Genomic DNA, 8,349 nt, shown 5'->3' on the forward strand with positions numbered 1-8,349 from the left:
CCATTTGGCGACTTTGACATTTTGTTTAAGCGGGGATGTGATTGAGAGCATGTGAGGGCGAGAACCAGAGGCGCTGGCTCTTTAAGGCATGGCCTTCAAGTGAATTCTGGCAGAGGAGACACTGAACATTTTATTTTAGGGCCGGGAGGGGGTGGGGGAAAGTCCCTACAGCATCTGGTTTATGTTAAGCCCTGCCCTTCAGAAAAGGGCTGTGTTTATGGTTCGGATGCGGCAGAGGTGGGGCGGGAGGGGTGCTGCTTCCCCCCACTAGGCATTGATGCACAGGGAATGCCCGAAGTTTCCTTCTGCTCCTCCTGCCCCATCTCAGGCTAAATGCTTCCAACCCTGAGAAAAGTGTGACATCCATTTTATTCCTGGAGTTAAAGCAGATGTTTGCCTTCTGATGGCCTCCAGCAGCTGGGTCTTGCCAGATGGAGCTCCATCCGAGTGTCTCAGGACTCCCTGAGTTAGCCGTCTGTCAGCTCAGCTTGTCTGGCGTCCCCAGAGCCCTGGATGGCAAGTTTGTCTGCCATGATCCCGAGGTTGAGGCCTTGTGTCCCAGCGATGCCCAGGGACACAAGGGACACAGCTGGAAGGCTCTGTAGAGCCCCTCTTGACAGATAAGGACCTGAGGCCCAGAGGGCTGGAGAAGCTTGTCCAAGGTGACACAACAAATGAGCAGCAGATTCGAGATTCAAACCACACTCTCCTGACTCTCAGTTGGGTTTGCCTCATATGGCTTCCCCTTCTGCCTGCCGTTTGTATTACTCTTCCAGGCTCTGCTCCCTCAAAGGGCTGGTCTTGGGGACAGGGGTTGGGGTGGCAGGTCTTGAAACTTGGTGGCAATGTTCATGAGGCCATGAGTGTTTCACAGTCTGGACTGACTCACTGTTCTTTCCCAGCACGGGCACAGTCCTGGCTCAGAAAATGGCTCCGAGAATATTGAATGAATGGATGATGAGGTAGTTTGGCCTGAGAGTGCGTGTGCTGGTGTTCCAGTTAGAACTGGTGTTCCAGTTTCCCTCCGAGTCTCCTTACCCAGACTCTCCTTGTTTCGAGGCCATGTCCTGTCTTCAGAAGCCTGGAGGTTCAGAACTGAAAGGAACTTTCAGTAGCAAAGGTCCCATTGCCTTCCAGTTGCAGATGAGGAAACTGAGGCAAGGCCACAGAGCTAGTCAGTGGGAACATGGACCAAGCCTGCATCCGTCCTGGCGTGTTCATGGTGGGCACTGAGAGTAGAAAGAGGAAAGGCCTGTCTTGTCCTTCGTGCCTCCCCCATCCTGTGTCTTCCTCGGTCGGGTGAGCTATTTTCTCTGCCTCCCTCTCCACACTAGCTTCCTCTCCCCTTGCAGTGGAGGATGGTGGGGTGCTTTCACTAGAGCCGTCTGGGGGTAAAGGCCGGGCATGTAGGGATTGGGCCAAGTCATTCCCTTGTGCCTTCTTAGGGAAGTAGGGCACGCTGGCTCATTTCCTTCCATGGAAACCAAAGCCAGAGTCACCTTGGAGTCAGAGCCTCAGGAGGGGTCCCCCAGCCACCTATTGTCCCTGGCTCTGGCGGGGCACGTCACTCTTGCCATTTTCACTAAGGGCCAGGGGAGGCCCTGTGCAGTATAGCTGGCCCCCAGTCCAAGTCTGCCTTTACTGATTTGTGGGCGGTTCTCGTTCTTCTCTGCAGGGCAGGCTGGTGCCGGTGGCAAGGAATCAGGTGATAGCATTGCCCTGTTCTGTAGGGGGAGTTCTTAAAACACCCTCACGAGTCACGATTTGAAACATTTTTGGTTTACAGGTCTTTGATGCCTTTTTTGTTTTATTATGAAAATATGACATGCTCCTGGTAAAAAAAAAAAACAAAAAAACAACAAAAAGACAAAAACAACACAACAATTCCCCACAGGTAACATACATAATTATGTTTCTGTACCACACATAAAATTTTATGTATTTCATCTATATATTTTTTATGGTAAAACATACATAACGTAAAATTTACATTTTAACCATTTTTAAGGGTATGGTTTAGTGGGGTTGGTGTATTTACATTGTTCTACAACCATCACTACCATCTATCTACAGAATTCTCTTCATCTTGCAAAATTTTGAAACGCTGCCATTCCTTCCAACTCCCCATTCCTCCCTTCCCCAGCCCCTGACTACCATCTTTCTACTTCTCTGAATTTCACTGTTTTAAGAACCTCATTAAGGTGGAATCATGCAATATTTGTCCTTTCATGACTGGCTTATGTCACTTAGCGTGATGTTCAGGCTTCACTCATCTTGTAGTGAGTATCAGAATTTCGTTCCTTTTTAAGGCTGAATAATATTCCATTGTACGTATAGACCACATTTTGTTTCTCTCTTCATCCGTTAATGGACATTTGGATTGTTTCCACTTTTTGGCTGTTGTGCATGATGCTACTATGAACATGGGTGTGCACATATCTGTTCGAGTCCTTGCTTTCAATTCTTTTCTGCATATACCCAGAAGTAGAATCACTGTATTTTATTTATTAATTAATTGTGCCTCTCAGAGGCAGGGGCCATAGGTTAGCATGGGGCCATAGGTTAGCATAGGGCCCTGGACTTCACCCCTCTTTCCTTCTACCCTAGAGCTGGGTCCCTGGCTGGCTGGATCTGCCACAGTTGCTGGCAGAGGTGGGTGGGCTGGTCAGCTGGGTCGCCAGGGGCATAGTGTGTCCAGGGCTGGGTGTAGCACAGCTTTGGGAAAGTCTGGAGTGGCTGAGCTAATGAGAAGCTCTGGCATCTTTCGGTGGAGAAGGGTCTTATGGGGCCAGCTCCCCGCCCTCCTCTTGCTGCAGACCCTGGGAAGGGAGCTGCAGCCTCCTGGGCACCCTGGTCCAGAGCCAGCTGGCTCTACTCTCCCCATTGGACTGTTTCCCCAGTTCTTCCTGTCCCAGGCTGTTTCCCTCCCACAGACCGGCTTTCCCGGAGGGATAGCGTGTGATGGATTTTTGGCCAGTGAGATACAGATACTAATGCAAAAGTAGCTTCCTTTGGAAAAAATTTCTGTTTCTTACTAAGAGAGCAGGATCTCCTGATTCCTGCTCTCACTAAGTCTGCCGTACCCGGAGTCTACCACTGTCTCAAGCTGGGCCCCCAAATATGGATGCATCCCAGGGCCCCACGCAGAACAAACTGGTTTTTGCCTGCTGGTTGGTGTGGACCTCCACCAAGAGCTGTGACACTGACTGACCCCTTGAAAGGATCTACGCATCATTCCCTCTTGGGTGCTCAGTCTGTGCCTTACAGACTGGTGAGGTGTGTAGTTACCTGTCAGCTCGATCATGGCTCCTTGAGAACAGAGCATGTCTTGTTCTGGTAGTGGCTGGTCTCGTACTCTGTCCTTAGTAGATGCTCAGTGAGAGGGAAGAGAAAGCAGTGGAGAGAATCTGGGTTTTGAATGTAAACACATATTGAATCATTACATTGGAGACCTGAAATGAATATAATGTAGTATGTTAATTATATTTCAATTGAAAAAAAAAAAAAAGAATTTGGGATTTGGTGTGAGGGAACTGCTCCTGGCTTTGGGTTTGGGCTCTGCTCTTTGCCAGCGGGGTTACTTAATCCTCTGGGATCTCAGTGTTTCCATCTCTGAAATGGGGATTAAAATCTACTTCTTCAGCTTATTGTGAAGAGTAAATGTGATAAGGGTAATATGCTTAGTAAATAAATGTCACTAAATGTCAGTTGTTGTCACTGTCGTGCCCTCTCAGTGGGAGAGGAGTCACCAGCCGCCAGGCCTGGGCAAGGACTCTGTGCAGGAAGGTGAGGCTTCAGGACCGCCATAGTGCTTGCCCTCTGCTTCTCAGTTGTCTGATCCCTGGCCAGGCTCCCTCAGAGAGGCTGGGTGACAGGAGGAAGGGGCTGGGTGCCGCTGTCTGGCTGGGTGGCAGCAGCTTCCTCTGCAGGAGGAAATTCCTTCCTCTCCAGAGAGATGGGAGTTGCTGAACTCTGCCGTAGAGCCAGCTGCTGCTCGCTCAGCTGGAGTTACGTGTTCGGGGGAAGAAGGGCTTTGGGGTACCTGGGACTTCATTCCAGATGCAACAGTGTTCTCATATCTCGGCACCCTTCTCGGCCAGGCCCTATTGGGGTCCCTCACTCCAGCGTCAGGTGTTCTGGCTCGGAGCTCTCCCCTGCCCTGGGTTGCTATATGACTATTTCTTAGGTGGGCCCTAGCTGCCTTTCTAGATTGCAGGCTCCAGGATCCCTGTTTCTCTCCTGTTTGAGGACAGAAAACAGCAGCCTCTATCTCCATGCAGCAAAGTGCCCCTTTCTCCTGCAGGAGAGGATGCTTGGGACCACCCATGCATGGGTCATGTCCAGGTTCGGGGGAGGATAGAGGGTAGTCCTGCTTGGAGCGGCTTTCTCCTTTCTGCCTTTCTGCAGAAGAGCCCATCTAGCTCTCCCTGCAGAGAGCATCTAGCAGAGGCTGCGAGGTGTTGGAAAGAGCCTGGCTTTGGCGTTAGCAGTCCTGGGGTGGAGAGGAGCTCTGCCATCTTACTAGCTGTGTCCTAGAATGGGCCCCTATTCTGAGCCTGTTTCTTTATCTATAAAGAGAAGACAGTCCACTTTGCATAGTCATTGCCAGGACTAAACAAGATGATGGATATAAACCACTCAGGTTGGCACCCTGCACCTGGTGGGCTCCCGAAATGGGGGCAGGTGTTCTTATTTTGTGTGCGTGCACAAAGCCAAGGAACGCTCTTAGCAAACCCTCCTTTCCCTTCTCTGCACAGAAGGTGAGGTGACTTTCTGTCACCTAAAGACTTTCTGGACATTTCTGGAGCCCAGAGTTTCCCAAATTTGCCTCATTACGGGATTCACTTGGAATACTCAATACTTGTTAAAATACCGATTTTGGGGCCCCTCCCAGAACTAAACCAGAATGGTGGTTGGGGCATGATCTATTTTTTTGGCATGTTTTAAATAGGCCAATTTGGGAAGCGTTGCTTCTCTCAGAGGGCTCTCTCAGTGGTTGTAACATTTGATCTTCACAAGAGCCCATGGAGGCAGCTGTGAGGCAGGTATGGCCTCACGTAAAGTGGGACCCTTCAGAGGTAAGCCTATGATGCTTTAAGGAGCAGATCTGAGACCCTTAGCTCCCTCGTGGTGGAACCAGAATTAGAACTCAGATCTCCCAGTGCTGCGTGTTCATTGTGCCCGCAGACATTCTATTAGAGCATGGGAAAGGTGGGGGATGGAGAGAGATGGGACGACAGGAAGGAGGTGAGTACCAAGGCTCTGGTGGTGGCAGAGAGGGGACAATGGCGCCCTTCTGCTGCCCTTTTCGGGAGGCCTGCAGAGACCAGCCATGGGAACAGGTGTTGGGATGTTGGGGCTGGAGCCCTGACCTCACCAGGATGCTTCCCCAGGTGTGCCTTCTAAAAACCAGGGCCCAGGTGACTGGCAAGCCTTGGGCTTCCAAGAGCTACCGGGAATCAGCAGGTATCAGGGTGCAGGGAGGTTACGGAGCTGGCATGGGCCCGGTGGACAGGGAGGTTGGTGTCCTGAAGTGTTGTGGGTAGGTAGCGTCCATCCCCCCATTTATGGTTAGAAGCACAGGCGAGGCTGGCTCCCTTGTTCAGGCAGTGGGAGGTAGAGTATGTGGGAAATGAAGCGTAGGTATTGCTGGGGCAACTGGCCATGTCACTGCCTCACCTGCTTCCTTATTTCCAAGATCAGTCTGGTCCACTAAAAGAAAATCCTTTAGGTCCTCTGTATGCCCTACCCTTCCTGTCCAGTCTCCCCTAAGAGGCTCTAAATGATGTTTTCAACCTGATTTTCTACTGGTTTTGGCGGAGAGGCTTGCGGAGTGTGGGAGGGAAGTGCACTGGTCCATTAGGGTGTTCCAAGGCCAGGGCTGTCTGTCCTTTATCTGGGGAGCTTTAGGAGTTGCCTCTGCTGGGCCCCACCCCTGGAGGGTGATCTCACTGGGCTGGGGTGAGATGGGTTGGTGGGCAGTGAGCGTAGAGGAGCCGGCTCTGGGCTGAAGCCCATGACCTGCCGCTGGGCCCTTGGGAGGGTCAGGAGAGAGGAGGGAGTGAAGTCCAGGATGACCGAGCCGTGCTTAGAAGCATGGGCTCTGCAGCCTGAATTTTGGCTTTTCCATCTACTTCTCAATGTGATCTTGAGCAACTTTGTGAGCTTCTCTGTGTCTCAGTTTTCTCGCCTGTAGAATGGGGTTGATGATAGTACCTACCTCATAGGTGGTTGGGAGAATTCATTGGTCTCTGAAGTCTTTTTGCTCTGACCTTCAAATTAGATCGTTAGACTGGGGACTGTAAATCTTTGGTAATCGTGGCGAGCTGCTATAGGTGTCTAGGTGGGCAGGGGAGTGGGATGGAAGCCATGTTTCAGTGGGTGGCACCTTCACCCACTCATTCACCTGTTGGCCCAGGTCTGAAATCTGGGTGTAACCTCTGATCCCTCCCTCGCTCCCTGAGTATCTCTCGTATCCACCCATTTCTCTGTCCCCACCACCGTCCTGGTCTCAGCCTCTGTGGTTTCATGCTTGGACTTTGGCATTGCCTCCTACCTGGTCTCTGCTGCCATTCTTGTCACCTCTGATCTGCTCTTCACACTGTAATTAGGAGTCTCTTTCAAAGATGCACGTGTAATTATGTGTAAACCAACATCTGATTCCTAAACACACACCTCCTTCCCCCCACCCCACTGCCCTCATTCCTGGGCTGAAATCAAACAAAATCTCTTGGTGGCTTCCATTGTGCTCAGGAGAAACCATCCTGGCGTCTTGCGGGAGCCCCACACCCCTGCAGCCTGCTGACCTCCTGCCTTTGGCACGCCGGACTCCTCTCCTCATCCACCAGCCCCAGTGGCCATCTGCCTGCGGTTTGAGCAGGCCTTATTCCCTTCGCCCTGGAGCCTTTGGATTTTGTGTCCTCTGCTTGGGTGGCACCACCCTCCTGACCATTCCCGACCGTACACATGTGCATAGGGTGACTGCACGTCTCTGTTCGCACCTGTCGTTCTGATGTAATTATTAATAGCACCTTTTGTTTTCAGGTGTGCTGGTTTGGATGATAAATTATATGGTGCCCTTTCACATTTACAATCTTTTCATCTAAAATTCTTCGGCTTTAAAAAGTCTCCGACTTCCTCAGGGCAGTGGTCACACACACACATACACACACACACACACACACTCCATGGACCTGTTTAGGGCCTCGTTTTAGTCTCGTGCTTTCTGGAGCTTTTCATATATGCATTTAAGCTCAGTTGCAAATATATAATTTGTCATCCCTGTTAGACTAAAGGCTCCTTGGTTTAGGAACTGTGTCTTTATTTGACCATCATGTGACCCCAGTTCCTGACACAGTTGGTGTTCAATAAGTATTGAGTGAGTGAGTGAGTGAGTGAATGAATGAATGAATGAATCTGGCTCCAGATTACTGGAGAGGGTAGCCTGGAGCCTGGGTGAGTCAGAAACATCTGCAGTGGTCTGCTGTGAAGAAAGCTGCTGACAGGCCAATCCAAGCCCAGACAAACTGGTGGCCCACACTCTGGCATACACGCCACCTGACTTGGCTGCCCCTTAATTATTCATGGTCTCTCTCAATGGGCTTTGTGTCCGGAATGCCAGAAGAGGAGAGTTCAACCTCTCCACCTAAGGAGACTGAGAACTTAGAAGAAAAACCTGCCCAGCCCATTCTGCATCCCTAGGGAGACACAAGGTCCAGGACCTTCTCTCGTGGCTGCATGTGAGCACTGGGGGTGGTTCTCTGCCCAGTGTCCCGGGCTGCCCTTTACTCTCCCTGGTCCAGGCCCAGGGACAGCCTGGAGGCAGCTGCACAGGTCCCCATGTGGCTCAGTAGGATGGCTGGGGCCGGTGGTGCTGGCTGATTCCTCATTAGTCCCCAGCCTGAGTGTAGGTGGAAGGCTTACCTGGAAGAGTCTCAGCCCCCCAGGAGAGTGGGAAGGGCTTGGGCGCTCTGTAGACCCCAGTTGAAATCTCAGTTGTGCCTTTCAGTACTGTGTGAATGGGAAGGTCACTTAATGCCTCTGACCCTCAGTTTCCTCCCCTAACATAAGATTGTGGAGTGGGTTTGCTGAGATGGTGCATGCCTCACTAAGTGGTAGCAGGCCTCATCTTTGAGCAAGTCCAGAATCTTATTCCTTCTCAAGTTCCCTCCCTAACAGGCTCCCAGAGGTTGACGGCCTTCAGTGTCCCCATCTTGAAATTGGCAGCATACCACTGTACTTTCCTCTGCAACAAGGTTTTGGGGAGGCTGCAGTCCCTCTCCCACTGCACAGTTTCTGAGATTAAGCCCAGTGCTGGGGGACAGAGTGGGTGTGATTGCTGAGCTTTGA

General features: G+C 51.2%; 1 protein-coding gene and 1 long non-coding RNA gene across 4 annotated transcripts in view; both read left to right on the forward strand.

Moving 5' to 3' along the window:
* LOC111735093 overlaps positions 1–2,699 on the forward strand; it is a 27,490-nt gene extending 24,791 nt beyond the window's left edge. The window contains exon 3 of the long non-coding RNA XR_002778679.1: positions 2,690–2,699. This is a non-coding gene — a long non-coding RNA (uncharacterized LOC111735093). The remainder of the gene's footprint in view (positions 1–2,689) is intronic.
* The window catches only part of ACTN1 (actinin alpha 1), a 93,973-nt gene that overhangs the window by 28,361 nt on the left and 57,263 nt on the right, over positions 1–8,349 (forward strand). The gene's annotated exons all lie outside the window — the stretch shown is intronic.

Source organism: Pteropus vampyrus, unplaced genomic scaffold (assembly GCF_000151845.1).
Source record: "Pteropus vampyrus isolate Shadow unplaced genomic scaffold, Pvam_2.0 Scaffold15, whole genome shotgun sequence".
Taxonomy (NCBI): Eukaryota; Metazoa; Chordata; class Mammalia; order Chiroptera; family Pteropodidae; genus Pteropus; species Pteropus vampyrus.